The sequence below is a fragment of the Diorhabda sublineata genome, chromosome 2 (assembly GCF_026230105.1).
Source record: "Diorhabda sublineata isolate icDioSubl1.1 chromosome 2, icDioSubl1.1, whole genome shotgun sequence".
Lineage (NCBI taxonomy): Eukaryota > Metazoa > Arthropoda > Insecta > Coleoptera > Chrysomelidae > Diorhabda > Diorhabda sublineata.
The window spans coordinates 2,877,388-2,897,093 of record NC_079475.1 but is presented as its reverse complement, the minus strand read 5'-3'; the positions used below and the strand labels follow the sequence as shown (position 1 = coordinate 2,897,093).

Here is a 19,706-nt window from a genome sequence, read left to right as displayed (position 1 = left end):
TGGAAAGCTAGGAAAATATATTAAAGTTAGTCCACTTTGGTGTTTCCTTGCCAAGTTCCCAATAAGAAACCGCTCATAATATAGCTGGCAAAGACTTCTTCACAATTCATACATATATCGTCTGCTTGGAGGTAAAAGTCACTAAATGCAATTTTTTACAAATTAGAGAAAAAGTCATTGTGTTGATGTAATCATTTCCCATAAATATGAAAAGTCACTAAGTGAATATAACTGCTATAAATGCAAATCAGAGAATGAGAAAATTCACTATTTGAGAAGTTTCGTAAAAGTTAAAGTTCATCATAGTCACTTGATGAATTTTACCATTACATGGTTTCTGTAGGTTAGGGCACTTGGTGAATTTTCCCCTAGCGGTTTTCTTTGGAACTACATATCTCTCTATCCAATTCAACCTGTTAACTACAAGTGAGTTATGGGTTATCCCAATAAAAACATTGTTGTGTTTATTTTGTTCGTTAAAAGTGCATTGTAATCACTTAAAAATGACCAGTCGCGGTAAGAAGCTAGTTGCTTTGTGCAAGTCTAATGAAATTAATAATAAGGAAAAGGAATCATTAGATGAGAATGGAAACAACAATGGAAACCAGGAGTTTATGATTGAAAACACTGCAATCACGGTAAGCTTTTTCTCTACATGTGCATTACTTATTATTCTTGAAATTAATAAAATGATCTGTATTATTAAAACAATAATTATTATTTTTTAAATTTAGAAAAACATTGCCCTCAATGAAGACGAAATAGATAACCTGCTCTTAGATTCTGGGTCAGAGCATGTACCTTCTCCTTCAAATTCAACTCTTGATGTTTAGTCAGATGAGTTTACTGATCTAGAAAATACTGAAGTATGTTTTTCTTTTATAAAGTATCCGTTATGATTTGCTTCACAAACAATAATAACTAATTGTTTTTATATGACTTATAGGAAATGACAACTCCAACATTAGAAATCAGTAGCCAAAAGAAAAAAAGAAGCCAATAGAATAAAGCCAATCCTGAAACCTGGAAGTGCAATACAGCAAAGAAAATGAGAGCTGAAGGTCTTCCTTATGTCACAAGGTGTGGTGAACGCTCAGCCAAGGTACCGAAAAACATTAATTGCAAATGTAGATTTAAATGCAGTGATCATTTTTCCAAACAAGACTGACTTGAAAGCTGTCGAATATTTTGGGCGTTTGATTATAATAGACAAAAAGATTTCATAGTTAAATATGTTAAAATAGTCCCACCAGCTAGAAGATTTGTAAAAGCTTCTAAGTCTTGAAGTGAATCAGGGGAATATTTTCTCAAAAATAGCAAAGGGGAGTTCAGGGTTTGCAGCTCATTTTTTCAAGCAACTCTTTGTATTTCCAATGGTCCCATTAATAAAGCACTTTCTGCTATCACACCTTCAGGGATATTTGGTGGGATAGACAAAAGGGGAAGAAAGCCTCCACCCAACAAAACCCAGCCTATTGAAATAGATTATGTCAAAGAACACTTAAATTCTTTTCCTACTGTGGAATCTCACTACACCAGAAAAAATAGTGAGAAAAAGTATTTATCTGGCGATTTAAATATTTCCTCAATGTATAGACAAAAATATAAATACTGTTAGCATTCATCAGTATAGAAAAATCTTTTGTACAGAATTTAATTATTCCTTTTTTGAGCCCAAAAAAGATAAATGCATGTTAAGCAGCAAATACAATCTTGCTAAAAAAGAAAACTGTTTAGGTGAAAATCTGGAGGAATCCTACAATGCTCACATAGAAAGGAAAACAGTTTGCCAAGAAGCCAAAAGTAAGGACAAAGAGCGTGTAGAATTTGATAGCAGCTTTCAAACCTTTACATTTGATCTACAAAAAGTAATGCAGCAACATCTGCGGTTTCCCAATTTTATTATAGCCGAAAAATTTCAGTGTATAACTTGACTTTCTTTGAAAGCAACAACAAAGAAGGAAGTTGTTTCTTTTGGAATGAAATAAATGGGAAAAGAGGCTCTAATGAAATTGGATCTATTATAATGAAATTTATATCCATGTTACCCCCTGGGATATTATTATTATTTTCTGACACCTGCTCAGGCCAAAATCGCAAACAGAAAGTCGTCGCTGCTCTTCTTTATACCGTTGTGAAATCAAGCCATTTAGAGGTGATTGAACATAAATTTTTGGAATCTGGCCATTCTTACATGGAATGTGATTCCATGCATTCCAATATAGAAAGGAAAATGAAAAGTCAAGAAATATTTAAGATGAATGATTATAAACGAATATTTGAAGGAGCCAGAACAGGAAAAAATACAACACCCTACAAATGCTTTGAGCTGAAGTATGCAGATTTCTTAGATTTAGGAAACCCCAGTCATAAAAAATAAAAAAAAATTAAAATAGAAGGAAACAAGGTTAATTGGCTAAAAATCAAATGTATGGAATTTTTTAAAACAGAACCAAACAAAACATTTTATAAGTACAGCCACAAAGACGACTACAAGGCGTTAGATATTAATAGCTCATCAAATCGTAAAATACCACGAAGCAATGGCAACTGTTTCCCAGCTCTCGTCCCTGCCTATAGTGTCCAATTAAAGTTAAATAAAGCAAAGAAAAAAGACTTGATCCAACTTTGTGACAAAGGAGTCATTCCAGAGGAAGTCCAGCAGTGGTATAGAAATATACCGTCTCTAGAAACTTCAGATGGAAGAGCTTCAGAATCTTGTATAGATGATACAAGCGATGAAGAATAGACTCTCGAGTAATTTTGACCTTAAAAAATATGATATTATATTTATTTAGTGTTTTTCTCTGATTACAAAATATTTGTGAAACATTTCTCTCTGTAAATAAAAAGATTATAAAAAAATTATATTTTATTTCACTAACACCAACTAACATACTTAAAATATTGTTGGGAGGTAAAACACATTAAGTGCGAAAATTAAATTTTCGTCCACTATGAGTCAAGTATTAATTTAAAAAAAGGTAAGATAATTTAAAATTAGTTTTAAAAAAGGAATTGAGTGGAAATTTTGAAAGATTTATCATTTTCCTATTTTTAATGAGCGTATCCCCGTTTTTTTTTGCTTCTGAAAAATTTTTATTTTGTTACTTAATGACTTTTACTTCCAATCGAAATATCCATATATAATATCTATAAACAATTCGTACTATTGACCTCTGAAATAATTTTGAAACTTAACATTACTAACTACTTTTCTGGCTATGCCTCGATGAATATTGAATTACATCTCCTCTGAATGGTGATTAGTAGAAATCGGAGATTTAATATCAACAAAATGGTCGATTGACATCACGCTCTTCTCTTCTTTTGATATATTTTACATACCACATTTACCATCAGAATAATTTTTGAAATGTTTCAACTACTTTCACTCTCTATCAAAATATTTTTAAAATTTTTGGCGTATCCATCATTCTTTGAAACATAATTAATTCCACCACCACTTTGCAACGGTCAAAAAAATAATAAACAATGTTATTGAGGTAACAATTTGGACTGAAAAATTCAAAGGTGAAGACGTACGGTTGCTATCAGAATGACAATATATGAAATTAATTGGAGTGACAGTGGCGCCATTTTATAAAACATTTCTGTCATTTTTAAACTGTTTTTCTAACATATCCATTTCTTTAAATAACGCTTCACAACCATCGACATTAAAGTCGATGTTCTACCAAACAAAAATATCACGCTTACAGATATCTCACATACAAAAAACTATAGAAATAATCGATAATTTATAACCTCCAAAAAATCAATTATCATAAGATTGACAGAAAAAAAAGAAGTTAAGTCTGTATGTATTTTAAAAAATCGTAAAAATATGCATTTGATCATATGATGATCTTTAGCAAAGCGTGGGCGTACATGAGCCCACGGAGGTTTCTGAGTAGTAGAATTATGTTTTAAAGAAGAAAGAAGAATAATGGGTACGTCAATTTTCCACGGATGGCGCCACTGTCAATATCAGGTTCAATTCAAAAGCATTTTTCATATAGTTCCCGTACAATTATGCCCATAATGCCTCCATAAGTTCTTTATTCGAACGTTTCGTGTTGGAAGATGTTATAACTTATTTAATAATATTAATTTGAACGGAAACATATCGCTGGCGAAGCTGCGACGGGAACGCTAGTTCATAATAAAAAATAGTACAATTTCAAAAATTGGTTTGAATTTTCACTAATTTTTTGGTGAAAATTTGATATCTCACTATTTATAAATATATGGTCATAATAATAGTAGGGTAAATGAATATTTTTCTTGATTCAATGTTAATATTATGGAAAATATGTACGTCCTACTGGTAAACCTTGCATACTATTTGAAGCTTTCATAATGACACAATTTTAAATAACACACTGACTACATTGACAAGAACACAGATCCCCTTATATGACAAACTTATTGCCCTTAACATATGTACACAATATGAAGACATATATGACATCAGAAGATTCTGAAAGATAATTAAAAAACTGTCATGCTAAATAAAAATTAAACAAGAAAGTTCTACTTTTAGATATAAATGTCCTGCCTGAGCTCTGACTGTTACTAATCTGAAACACATTATACTTGTATTGTTACCAGAAAATGTTACATATGTACTAAAACCTATAGATCAAGATATAAGATGTTTAATATTTATCTATGTCTTTTTTTCTTAAACATTTTACTTTTTAGACCTTTTTATATGTTTTTCGTGATACTTCGTCTTGATGTTACAAAATTCCCTTTTTCATGTATTTGATTCCGTTTCAAGCATTTTTTAATCTTGATGATTGAATTTATGTTTTTTTGATATTTCGTGGTTCTTTAATGCGGTTTTATCTTTTTTATCATATCGATGACCTCTTAGTCTATTTTCTAAGTACTGAGTTGCCTGCCTTATGTTGGCAGCTTCACAATCATTACAAGGTATTTGATGTATAATTTTACTTCTTTTGTTTTTTAGTGTTTTAGATTTTAGTTTAGTGAAATATCTCGATAACTTACTTATGACTTATTCTAATATCATATTTATTGAAATAATTTGGTGATTGTTGTGAAAGTCCCTGTACATATGGTTTATTCCTGTTTTGTTTCTTAGTTGATTATAGTATCTATTTATCCTGTTTTTGAATATGTTGTTTATAATTTTTCATAAATTCAGGATCTTACAGCTGGATAGATCTATCATCCAAACTAATGATCACTAATCTTTTTTGTGATATAGGATGACATGAATTGAACTTCAAATATCTTGAGGACCAAATTGGTTTTGTGTAGCATTCTGTTGTTATGTTATTTTTCATTTCATATAATGTGACACCAAGAAAATTAATTTTATTATTTTGTTCTATTTCGATTGTGAATTGAAGTTTTTTATGATGATGTTAAATTTTTTCTTTGAAATTCCATATGTTTTTGATACACTATTTTATTTGGTATAGAAGTTTTTTCAAAATAACACATTATTTAAACTGATTTTCTATGGAAAGAGACCTAAAATGAAGACAAATCATCATGAAATATACCTTTTTTGCACATTTGTTAATTTAAAGCGAGTAGTTATTTATGAGCCAAAAATACTTTTAAAAATTAACAATAAGTTTTCCAAAATCAAAGGCAATTTTCACAAAAGTAAGAGACAATTTACTTTCAAACATTGTTGTTATCAAAACCCGGTGATTTAGTGTCTTAAATGTTAGTTACTCTTTGATGTATTGATATTTTGGTATAAAACCATAGTACTAATTACTTCTTATTTGGGCACACACAAAATTATACAATATATTTGATTATGGGCATGGACCTTTTTATTCGAATGCAATTTATTACTGGCCAGGTTGAAGTCAATTGGTCTATATATTTGTTGCTACCCTTGTATATACTATTTCATTTCAAATTATTATTGATCTAGTTATTGAATAATACATATTTGTCTATCATAAATATTAGTTATTTATTTAGTGTATAAAATAATAGCGAGTCAGCTTTATTTTGTTTTAATAATAACATTTATCATTTTCAAATATTAACTGGAACGAAGACAGAGCGAAATAACGATATGTTCATTCAGTTTGAGACAGATTCAAGAAGAGATTCAATAAAGAGATTCATTAGAGAAACTTGTAATAATCAAGACGAGTTTGAATATTAGTCCCTTGGTGACAGGTGAAGTAAGAATAGTAATTGCACCAGATAGATTAAAAGACATGAAAAGCGAGAAATATATAAACAAAGAAATAATGAGAATGAAAATGGAATTATCAGATGGGGAAATATTGTTTATTTTAGTTGCATATGGGATAAATGAGGATGCAAGGAAGAGAAGAAGAAATTTTTCAAATTATAGGAGGAAATTAATGGTAGAGTGCGTAAACATAATGAGGGATTAAAAAGATGTATGGATTAGGAAGTTGAAGAAACAAAAAATTATAATAGAGACAGAATTATAGATAAAATAATAAATGAGAAGTCAATAGTTTACTATTGACTGATATTAGTTAAAGATGTTAACTTTGCAAGGCAAATGATAATTAGTAGTGATGACTACTTACCAAAAATGAGTATGATTATGACAATAAAATAAAAAGTACTAAGAGGATATTAAAAGAAAATGTAAAATGCTATAAAATAAAGAAAGTGCAATGCAAAATTAAATCCATATTTATTTCCCTAGTCAATTTGATATTGATTTCTTATAAGTTTCATAATTTGTTAAAAGAAAATAAATTTCAAGTCGCCACAATACTCAATTAAACAATATTCCAATGATGAACACATAAGTATATATATATATATATATATTTATATATATATATACTATATACTATATATATATATATATATATATATATATATATATATATATATATATATATATATATATATATAATTCTTCAATTTCTTATTTCTTAGACCTTTTGATATATTAATGCATCTAAATGGATTACCGGAATTAGTCTATTGTAATAACATTCCTGTAGTAATGAATTTATTCAATTTTGAATATGATCCAAGTCACTGGTGATTGTTAATTGACACCTCAAAATTAGCTTGATAGCAGTGTTGCTTCCGTTGTGCCGGTTGCTCATGTTTCTGAGATGAAATGGATTTACGAGAACATGAAGTTTCGTCTTGAACAAATTTAATACGGTTTCATTTGCGAAAGGGACGGCAGAGACAGATAAAGAGAGTATAGCCGAAGCGTGGATCACGTACTCCAGATCATTCCTTAGTGAACCCCGTTGCATATAAAGCTCGCCCTGATGAAAAATTTTGTGTGAAGATTGCTGAAAGACAAATTCCTCATACTCGGCGACAAATACGGGAATTAATAAATGATGCAAACTTTGATGGAAAGATGAATGATCTGTAAAAAGTCGCCTGGAAATGTTTTGTGAATGTTGTCCAAAAGTTCCTAGGAAACCCAAAGCGGAAAATTGCAAAGACTCAATCAATAGGCATATCATTTCATATAAAGCTTTGGGATTAAATATATTTTTAAAAATAAATATCCTGCACTCTCATCTGGATTTCTTTCCCGAGAATTTGGGTGCTGTGAGTGACGAAGAAGGCGAAAGATTTCATCAGGACATTTCCTTAATAGAAAAGCTCTATCAAGGAAAACAAAGTCCAGGAAGGCTAGCAAATTACTGTTAGAGACTTAAAAGGGATCTACCAGAAGCTAAAAATTCACGAAAATCATAGCTATTTATTGTACATTAAGGAATATTTAGTGTTAGTGATTTTTTGTACTTTTTATAAAAATATATGTCTTGATATCACAAAGAAACCTGATCTATTATTATTTGGTGGTAATAGTACATTCAAAATTTGGTATAAGTTTTCGTGTGACAAACAAAGTTTAAATGTTCTTGATCAGTGTAATCAATCACACTGGATATTAAACTTTGTTATATCTGTTTTACCATTCAAGCTATTTTTCATTAAAAAGTATGTAGATGGTTTAAATTTATCCCTTCTAGACAACGAAATTGACAATTTGTTCTCAAAACAGACCTAAATTCAAGACGATCCGTTTATACAACTAATTAATAGCAGTTATTATATACATGTACGCATCATGACGCTTCGCGGTGAAAGAGACTACAATGTTTTTACAGAATAAATGATATAATAAACCATTTTATGTGGTTTCCTCAATTTCTAATATCTATTTGATATTTTGCGTGTGAATTGCGTAAATATTTGAATATAAACTCCGGGTAGAAAAATAGAAATTTAGCTTACAATATCAATTTACAACCCGGTAGAGAGAGTTTGGTCGATAGATATTGTAATTCTTCCTTTTTTGCGCAATTTTTTAATTTCTATATTTCCTATTTGCAATCTGGTATATTCTGAAATATCGGAACATATAAATTAATGGTATGACAGCGTAAATAGAATAAGCTAATGCGTACACTTTGTTCTATAAATTTTCTTCGTTGATTATCGATGCGAGAATGTCATACTCTATTATTATTGACAGCAGTATACAAAACTACGAGGTATGATGCAAAATACGCTCAATGAATTTTTATAGCATATATTTAAAAAGTATATCGCATTTCTTTATGTGTTGGAGTTCAGACAAGCAATGAAAACTTTGAAGCCGTTCAACATATTTTGAGATAAAGATTGATATTAATTCAAAACGTCATCAGTAATTTTTATTAAAAAGCCACTACAATTAATAGAAACCTAAAATCAAATCAATTTATCAACAAGCATATATTTTTTTGTCTTAAAAATTGTCATGATTATATATCTTTTTTTTATTTTCAAAAAGTAAGTGAAAAAATGATGCCTCGACCTATTTCGGTCTTTATTAAAATAATCGATTATCATTCATGTCACCCACGTAACACCAAGATTAACTTAATCAAACAGAAGAATTTTGAAATACTTAACAATATTTTTTAGGAAAACTCATATTATTTGGAATGAATTCTGTATAATACATTTGAGAGTGACTTAGACATCGGACGAGAGAGCAATTCTAATTATCATAATGCTGTCTTTTTACGCACCCTTACCATAAATAAAATCCATTACTCCAAAACTTAATTTTTAAACAATATAATTTGAAGATAGCTTAAAAACCAAATTTGACACTTCAATCTGCCTACTAAAATCAAAGATAGAACACCAACTTATAAATTAACTAACTTAGTTTATGAAATTCCTTGTTAAAATTGTGAAACAAAATAAACTTGTCAATCTTAAGAGGTCATTCACCAATCGGATAACCTCTCATAAAAGTGACAGCAAATTATAAGAAGGTCGTTCTATGGATTATGCAGCTGTCAAAGTATTGACAACTGAAAGCATCTACCAAAAAACAAAATACCCGTAATATATGCATAACAATTAAATTTTGAAAAAGAAATTATCTATTCCGTCATAAGAATTTAAGCTATTATAACCTATAAAAATTGAATATCATCCGTAATCTAACCTATAAGAGGCTTCAATGTCATTGATGGTCTAACCAATGAAAATTCACTGTCATCTATCGCGACCATTTAAGTAGCAACAGGAATCAACAAAGCTCTATATTTAAGTCAAGTGTCAATATTGATTTTTGAATAGATTGAATCTAATATTGTTTTAAAAGAGAAAATTCATAAAACCACAATTTTCGATTAATTAGTGTATGTAATTTTTAATATGTTATACATAATTTACGATTCTATTTTGATCATAATTTGAGTCCACGATGATAAATACATAATATTCCAAAGCTCGGAATACATATTAAGTAGAGTGCACTTCGGTATTTTTTTGCTGGAAATCCCAAAATTAAAACGGAATTAATTCACTGTTGATTGTGGCGTGTTGAAATTTATTTTCTTTTAACAAAATTATCAAATTCATAAGCTTCAAAAATCAATATTCAAATTGACTCGTGGCATAAATATGAAATCTGCTCTGCAGTCGATATAAATAACTAACGTTTAATTTGGGGGTGGTCATTGCTATTTTTGTATGGTTCAAGAGCAAAATGTCTATATTATTCTAACATTGTATTCTAACATTAGTATAATATTGTAATCATTCTAAAAAATATTGTTATATAATTATTGTATATAATTCGAAATTAAAATATTAAGACGTGAATTGTGTGATGTATGTATATTCAAAATTATAAAAATACAAAACAAATACTCTCTTTGCCACTATCACATTATAATTATAAATCTTAATGATGAACACGATGTTTTCTGTTACTTTTATAACTATAGTGAATCTTTTTGTTCTTGTTGAAGTATCACAGAGTTCACTGCAAGTTGTTCTTTGCACCCTAAAGATCTCTTCTGCAACCTTTCTGTTCTTTCGCCAAGATGTTATTTTCCTCGAAGTGTCTATAAATTCTGTTAGTTATAATATGTTTTTGCCATTTCTCGTATAACGTTGTAACATCACAGCTTTTTACCTAACAGTTCTTAAAAATAAATTCTTCAACACATCATGCTTTGAGATTTTTGAGAATCCTATGTTAATGAAAAAATTGTGATTGTATAGCATTAGTGGTACTTTTTTCGAATGGTACAAATCTTACCTCATAGACAACTTGTTTAGATATAACGAAAATATATCTGTGAATATATCAATCAGTAGTGGTGTCCCTTAAGGTTGTTCAGTTCTGGGACTAATTATCTTTCTAATATTCATTAACCATATTACAGACTTAAAAAAATCATTGGAAAAATTATCATATTTGCTAATCGCACGAGTGCCACTTGGAGCAACTAAGATATGTTACTCGTACAATTTGATATTTGTAAAACTTTGATTTGATACTAAAAAACTTCTTCTAAAGTACTCCATAACCTCTTGTCCTCTTATCTGTAAATTGATGACTTTAGGAAATGGGCTATATATATTTATATTTTAAGAAATAACTTATACTCTATATGATATGCATTTAAATAAGTTGCTCATATAGTTTCTTTATCCACCGTTTAAATGGCACACTTTTTCTTGTTTAAATCTCAAACACGCTAGGGATACCACACTGAGGTTCTTTAGAGCTCGTTACCTTAATGCAAAGTAACCCACCCTATAGTAAGTAATATGTCACTTCACGAAAGTATGTCTGGTCTAATTTGTAGTAGTAGCATGTATATAACCAAGTTGTCAAGTGGCGATAGAAGCGGTTTGAAATGAAAAGAAATACTCAAAATTGCTTTAGTTCTTTATTATACAAAAAACATAAAAATACATCATTACAAAACATAATTTTATAGTTTTTAAGAATAAAATTACTTTATTGCACATTTATGGCTCTATTCAAAAGCCCCACTAATATGTTATCACATTTTGTAAGTCGTGTCGTCAATATAAAATCGGTGATATTAGAATTATGTATAATGTAATCCCAATACTATTCTAATTAAGATTCATTTTGAATATAAGTTACTTTCTCGTTAGTGTTCTCAAGTTAGTTATAAAATTCTTTAAATTGAAACTGTCAGCAAAGGTTTTTTATAAATAATACGATATAATAAAGGGGAATCAGAATTTTTCATTTTTTACCTAGATATATTTTGAAAATGCGTATTGAGAAAATTTAGTTTAAAAAAGTCTCTACTTAATATTCAATATTGAACTCAATATGATGATTGAAAAATTGAACAATATTTTTAGTCAATTAGGACCAATGCAATGTTTTGTAATGACAATAATTTTTATCGTCCCGATTTTTTCAGACCAAACGAGACATTTTTGAGAAAAAGACAATGACTTTAAATTGTCTATCGGCAATCCTACCAATTATACGTTTTTTAATATATTATGAATGATTACAGATGTTAGATTAGTATTTGACGCCAACCAATATAACACAGGCTTAAAACCAAATCAAGGAATTTATATTAAAATACTTGAAATACTTTATGCTAGAGTAATTTCGTACAAATAACTGATGAATTAATTGCAAATTTCTCGTTATTTGTAAATTACAACTTTTGAGAAATATTTCTTCCTATTCAATAGTGATGTTCTCCAATGGATCCGTAGCTTTCAAACTGTGGTTTAGGTTGACCAACTTTGTGTACAACAGCATTAAATCCATTATGTTTATCAGCTTGATATTCAACAATTCTTGTAGTACCGTCCGCTTCTCTAAGGGAATAGCTACCTTTAACGTCGTCTCCATTCCTTTCTTCGTATTGTTGTTTTTCGTCACCCGTATGGGGATCGTGTACTGCGTAATTGAATCTATAGTTCGGGCTTTCCTGCAACAAAAATGGTATGCTTTTCAATAACCAAATCACCACCAAATTGAACCAAATCACACCATGCTATGTTCATCTATTAAATTTAGTTCTAGTATGAAACAATAGATACTTTTTTTATTTTTTTTTATATGGGGTATATTACTTCTTATAGTTACGGGCATCTTTGATGATTTAGTCCTTTATTAATTGGTTAAATTAATTGTTTAAGATAGTCCAAATATGCATCTTTTTGATGCTTCAGAAACTAAAATGCCATATGAATTTGTGCAGTGAAAGTTAGTATGTGGTTGAAATGCTTTTTTAGAATATTAGACAATTCTGAATACTAGTCAGCAGCAAAGATATTGACCATTTCCTATTAACTGATATCAAGCTAGGGAAGCCAGCTCGTAGGATAGTAATGAATCATTTCATGGTACTTATCAGAAGCTAACTAGCTAGCGAGTATTCGTTTTTGTTTTGTTTTCTCACAAATATTAATTTGACCCATGCCATGAATAATTTATCAACATCAAACAAAGTACCTGGACATATATTACTGCAACACAATATTAAATTATAAAGTTTTCCATCGCCTTTTTGTGAACTTGATGAAAACCAATAGTTTCAAGAAATGAGTTTGAAACATTTGAGGGCTAAAGTCAAACGAATTATAAATTAAATCTGCCGCTCATACTATAAGACCCAGATTTAAGCTAAATAAGGCATGAGATAATCGCAGCTAATTTTTAAGCAACTATGAAGGTATAAGTCTTTAGCAATCCATTTAGTAGATAGCTAACGATGACACCAAGCGAGTTTATCATCAGCTAGTAAACTTTCCGGTTAGTAACCATTAAACTCGAGTATTAATCGACCATACATTTAATTTCAATAAGATATCCTTGCCACGTACCAACTTTTCGAAATAAATGTCGCTTCCACATTGAGGGAACGGCTTGAGAACGGATGTTTTTCGGCTTTATTTTATATTAAAAAATCCAACAAATGACGTTTATCTCTGAGTGTATATTTATCCTTGATATAATCGCGGATGATGATATAATCCTTAGTTTTCTGGGTTACTGTTACATTAATGCCTTAATATCAAGATATGCCGATTTGCACACCTTCCGTATAAATTGCTATCTAGCCATACCAACAGGATATTTTAACGGTACATCTTTTCGTATCATATCAATACGAGTACTTCGAGTCTGATTTAACTGAAGATAAAGAATTATTTTTAGGAGTTTTTTCTATTAGTGGCATATCCGTGTATGTAAACTAAATTACAAACCTAATATTTCTTCGGTTGTGCACCTACATAAAAATCCATACAAATTTTTGTCCTGTAAATATTCATCACTTTTATTCAAGTACTTACATAATAATCTGTATGTCCCCCATCATAATGACCACCTCCGTTTCCTCCGTGTAACTTGAGTCCACCGCTAATTCCGCCATAACTTTCCTCGTACACACCTCCTAGAATTCCGGCTCTGGAGAAGGCGAGGCAAGACAAAGCAAAAAGGAACTAGAAATTATAATAATATGACTTTAATGTAACGAGCTATTTATTATAAAGTACCCACCCAATATCATTGTTCTTATTGTCCCCACAAAAAGTCTCTTTGGTTAACTGAATTGTATGTGAATGTGTAAAATCAAGAACATTTAGAAGCCTAAATATATAAAATTACACCATTTCCGAACTGATAAATGTTAAATCGGCAACTAGCATATAATGGTCGATGAGGAAGGGAGAAAACCGACAAACGTTCCGATAGTTCGATGTTCACAGATACCAATCAGGGGGGATAGTATTGAAAGTAGTTCGATTTAGTCGATATTTATATTTGTGGTCTATCTACTTGTATTGTTTTTCAAAATATTTTTTATTAAGTTAACCACTTCTCAATGCATCTGAACTAATTTTTGAGGGACTTTTCCACTCCAACTGATGTAACTCCAAAATCGAGAGTAGAAAAGGTTTATTCTGCTTCTGAAAATGTTAACTCCGTTTGTTTTTGATATTCAGGGCTTTGAATGCCAAATCAGACTATAGGGCGGATGGTCCATCAAATTCTGGCTGGTTAGGTTAGGTTAAGATTTCAAATGATTGAGCAACGGCTCAGGGCGTGTATTTTTATAATGAAAAATAATTTTTGTTTGAAGTTCTTTGCATTACTCCAACAATCCCGAATTCGAGAGAGTCAAATATTTTTTAAATTACAATGAATATTAAAAATATTAATATCAATTTCTCTTCTCATATTAATGGATGTTCATGACATGGACCATCGACTTCACAACGTTGATGACTGGTAAATTCTTGGCAATTCTTCTATGGCAGATTGAATCATTTGTTGCTTTAGTTACATAGACATGGAAGACGAAAACTTAATGCGTGATATACTAATACTTGGTATAAGAAAAACTGTCAATTAAATTTCATTCAAATTTTCGATCCTAATCTGAGGACAAATAGTACGAAAGGAAAAAATATGATATGCAACCCTCGTAGTTCATGTAGCGGGCTTCAATGTCATACTGTGTAATATATAATTAATATCTTTTTTGCATAGAATTAAAAACACTGATTTCTATCAGTTGAAAATAAAAAAAAGCCGAGAGCAGCAGAGCTCCATCACGAAAGTCGAATTTTTCGTCGAATGAAGAATTTAACTAATACACAAACAAATCTTTCCATAAAATGAATTTCTTGGAAATATCAATTCTCAATCTTATTTCTTTATATGGAAAATTGCTATTCCTCAATAACTTTTTATTTCACAAGTTAACTCTCTCTCTCGAATCTAATTTCAATAGACCCGGTGGTCTCGAACCCTCTTGTTCAATTCCAATTGACAACAAAGAAAAAATTATATAATGACAAAAAATGTTGTGCTAGAGGAACTGAAGAAGAAAACTGTGAACTTGAGAAAGACAATTCTTCAACCTCACCCCTACTTGCATGCGAAGTTCGAACCCTCTAGTTAAATTTTTTCTGGCCAAAAAAATAAGAAAATATAACAAAAATGACCATAAAATGGAGAGGGGTGGAGATGGAAAGTTTCGACCTTAGACAGGAAATCATCTCGCAACTAATTGAACCTACATATGAAATTTCATTTTTCAGTCACTTTTGGTTTGACCTGCAGAGGTGAGCAAAGGTCAAAAACCACTTTTTTTGCACTGCGACCCCTCGAAATATTCATTTGTTTTCAACCAAACTCTAATAACATCAATCCGCCGCCAAAAAAGCCATGTATGCTATGGGTGCTATATATATATATATATATATATATATATATATATATATATATATATATATATATATATATATATATATATATATATATGTATACAGTGCTTTTCAGATAAAAGTATCCACCTTTAATAACTTTTGTAATACTGGTATTTAGAAAAAATCCAAAAACACGTCAATTTATGTTGGAAGGGGCAAGCATTATGGCTTATTTAAACTTACTGGAAAAGCCACTCCCTCACCCCTAGCAGCATCCTCTTTATTTTTTTAAATTACTTGTCATATTTTTTATGTAAAATTTGGATACTCCTCTTTGAGCTGATTTCAAAAATGTATAATACTTGTAGGTTAAAGTGGTTAGTTTATGAGATAAACAATTTTACTTATTATTTACTTTCACCTTATTTGCCTGTACTAAAATGGGTTGTACAACAGTTCAAACTCTTTAATCTTTTTAACTGTGCTATTTATTATGAAGTTACAATAAGTGTTCAAAATGAGTACCATTCACTTCCATACAATGGTATAATCTATTTTGAAATGCCTCTCTGACATTGCTTAATACGGCTGGATTTAATTGTCGACATTCATTTTCTATCCTCTCTCGTAAATCATCCAGAGATTCTGGTTGGGTAGCATAAACTTTTGTTTTTAAATACCCCCATAAAAAGAAGTCTAGGGGTGCTAAATCCGGTGACCTAGGTGGCCACTCCATCATCTGCCCCCTTCTACCTATCCAACGAGCGGGGAATGTTTCGTTTAAAAATTGTCGGACAGGCATAGCATAGTGTGGGGGAGCTCCGTCTTGTTGAAATACCAGTAAATCTTCGGAAAGGTTATCATCATTTTCTATTATTGTTGTAATATGTGGGTCAACCCCTTCCCTGAGTAACTCAAGATATGATTCACCATTTAAATTTCCGTTGATGAAGAAAGGTCCGACAATGTGGTCACCTAGGATACCACACCAAACGTTTAACTTTTGGGGATGTTGTGTATGGAACTCACGCATAATATGTGGATCACTTTCAGCCCAATATCTATAATTATGCCTACTTACTAAGCCATTTAATGACCATGAGCATTCATCAGAAAAGCAAATATTGTTTAACAATTGTGGATTGTTATTGATAATTTGCGTCATTGGTTCGCAAAACTCTAGACGACGATCAAAATCATCTTTATTCAACTCGTGCACCAACTTAACTGTATGGGTGGTACTTGAATTTATGTAGAACTCGGAAAACTGTAGAAGATGAAACACCGATCGCTCTACTTATTGTTGACAACAATTGGGGTTGTTGAGCCTCTAAGCTGACTTGCCCTAAAATTGCCACTTGGATTGCTTCGTTATTTACGAGTCCCTCTCGCTTATGCACTTTATTGTAAACAGACCCTGTTGTGGTAAATTTCTCCATCAGTTGAATTACATACTTATGAGTTGCATGTCTTCCGTCATGTAATTCGTTAAATATTCTAGCAGCAGCTCTTGCACAATTATTATTTTGGTAGTATAAACCTACAATTTCAATTCTTTCTTGCAAAGAGTAAGCCATTTCAGAGAAACAAAATAAATAATGTATCAAATTACACTATCAATAGTGACTACAAATTCTAGTTGACAATGTCAAACTTTAATAAAAAGTAGAGTTTTTTGTTGTTTGGATTTTTTAAGTAGAATAAATAGCACAGTTAAAAAGATTAAAGAGTTTGAACTGTTGTACAACCCATTTTAGTACAGGCAAATAAGGTGAAAGTAAATAATAAGTAAAATTTGTGCTCTTAAAAGAAAAATTGTTTATCTCATAAACTAACCACTTTAACCTACAAGTATTATACATTTTTGAAATCAGCTCAAAGAGGAGTATCCAAATTCTACATAAAAAATATGACAAGTAATTTAAAAAAATAAAGGGGATGCTGCTAGGGGTGAGGGGGTGGCTTTTCCAGTAAGTTTAAATAAGCCATAATGCTTGCCCCTTCCAACATAAATTGACGTGTTTTTGGATTTTTTCTAAATACCAGTATTACAAAAATTATTAAAGGTGGATACTTTTATCTGAAAAGCACTGTATATATATATATATATATACTCCTGAACACGATTATGCTGGTTTTTCGAATGTCTGTAGTTTATATATATATATATATATATATATATATATATATATATATATATATATATATATATATATATATATAGGCAAATCTGATGTAACGTATGGACGTAAAATAACGTTTGGTATCGGTAGTGTGACATATTGCAAATCCTAAATCTTAATTCAAGATTATAGAAGTCGCTCAAACTCCTCTTGGATATAGAAATAAGTTATGTTTGCGAAGAAACTAAGAAAATAATGAGTACGGGCAAGGGAGAGGCAAATAAAAAAATAACTAAAATATGGACATGAAATATATAGGGATAAATTGAAAAGAGGTGCAGTTGGTAAATTAATTCGAAAAAGCAAAACTAAAATTACTGGTATGAAAAACACAAAAAGGAAGTACAGGATTTAAAATATACAGTTATTAGATAATATGAGGTTGAGTACATGTAAATGAGACAGCACAAACGGGATAGGATGCATTCTACAGAGAGACATTAAAAACACATTTAATTGGGAAGCAATAAGTGAGCGAATTCTAAGAGTAGGACTACAGAATAATATGCAAGTGAAAACCATTATACTTGCTATGGATCAGACGAAAATGAAGATAAATTTTGGGCAGATTCAAATGTAATGGTAGGATCGGCAAAAGGGACCGTAATTATAGCAAGAGACTTTAATGGAAGGTTGGCAAAATATCATGTGTACAAAACGCAAATTACTACATTCTTGTGCAATTCATAATTTGACTATAACTAATGGCTTTTTTCGGCATAAAAATATTTTATAAGTAAAGCATTATATATTATATATTTTATAAGCATAAATTGAGCAGAACAGTCTAGCTGAAACGAACTATCAAATATAGACTAGATACTGGTAAAAAGAGAAATAATAGAGAGGAATAATAATGGACGTCACAGTTAAGCGTGGGTATGAAATAAACAGTGATCGCCACCTTTTTTGTACAAACTGCTATACACAAAGTAAAACTAAGTCCCCATATGCACTGAAATACTACATAATAAAGCACCAAGCATTAGCAAAAAGGTGTGAAATAATGGTAAACAATAAATTAGAAAATATGATGGAGGCCTTGGTAGGTAAGAACCCAGAAAAAGTGTGGCAGCTCTACAGAATTACCATCACAGACTCTGAAAGAGAAGTCTGTGGGACAATCAAAAAAACTTTAACAAAAAAAAACAGACAGCATGATGGACTGTTGATATAAAAATCCAAGTTAAAATAAAAAAAAATTAAAATTGCAAAGATACCTAGGACAAAAAATACAGAAAAAAAACTAAGAAGAGTATTATAGAGTATTGAAAGGTCTCAGACGCAGGAGGCTAGAAAATATATCAATTAAGAACTGGGCAGGGGAAGTACTATTGAATGAACTACATATGATAGAGCGCTCGAGACAATATTTTGGAGGACTTCTTAACACAGAAAATAAAAGACATGATGAAAGAAACGGCAAAGAGATGAATAAGATGAAAAAACTCAAGAATAAGAAGAAAGTGAAGGGTTTATAACTAAAGAGAAATTGGTCGCAGCAATAAAACAGCTAAATAATGGGAAGGCAAAGGGAGAATATAAAATCACACCCGAGATGATAAAGAACGTGGAAGAAAAAGCGGCCTTATTACAGCTAAATTATGGATAAAAGAAAAGATTAGAAAATGGGTTTGATACTACCAGTGCAAAAAAGGGAGACAGCAATAACCAAAGAGGAATATTCCTGTTTATACAGAAAAGCAGAAATTTCACTATAAAAATCATTCGTAGATAAATGGCAGGATCGAAATTATTACATTACATTCCCAGCCTAGACATGGAAAAAGCTTTCGGAAAAAAAACAAGAAATATTAACAGAAAATTGATGAGAGTCACTAAGAAGAGGTGCGACCAGGAGGCAATCTGAACCTATTACTTATCATAGCTTTTGTGGTTAAATTAATTAGGAGCGCAGAAAAAAAACTAAACCACTTTATATTGGATACCGACAACTAGAGCACATGAATAGAACGGAATACGCCTTTGCAGACTATATAATGATCAAAGCAGAAAACCATAAGAATCTACAAGAAA

At 30.6% G+C, this 19,706-nt stretch overlaps 1 protein-coding gene across 4 annotated transcripts in view; it reads left to right on the top strand.

Moving 5' to 3' along the window:
- The window catches only part of LOC130452685 (homer protein homolog 2), a 54,589-nt gene that overhangs the window by 1,813 nt on the left and 33,070 nt on the right, over positions 1–19,706 (top strand). The gene's annotated exons all lie outside the window — the stretch shown is intronic.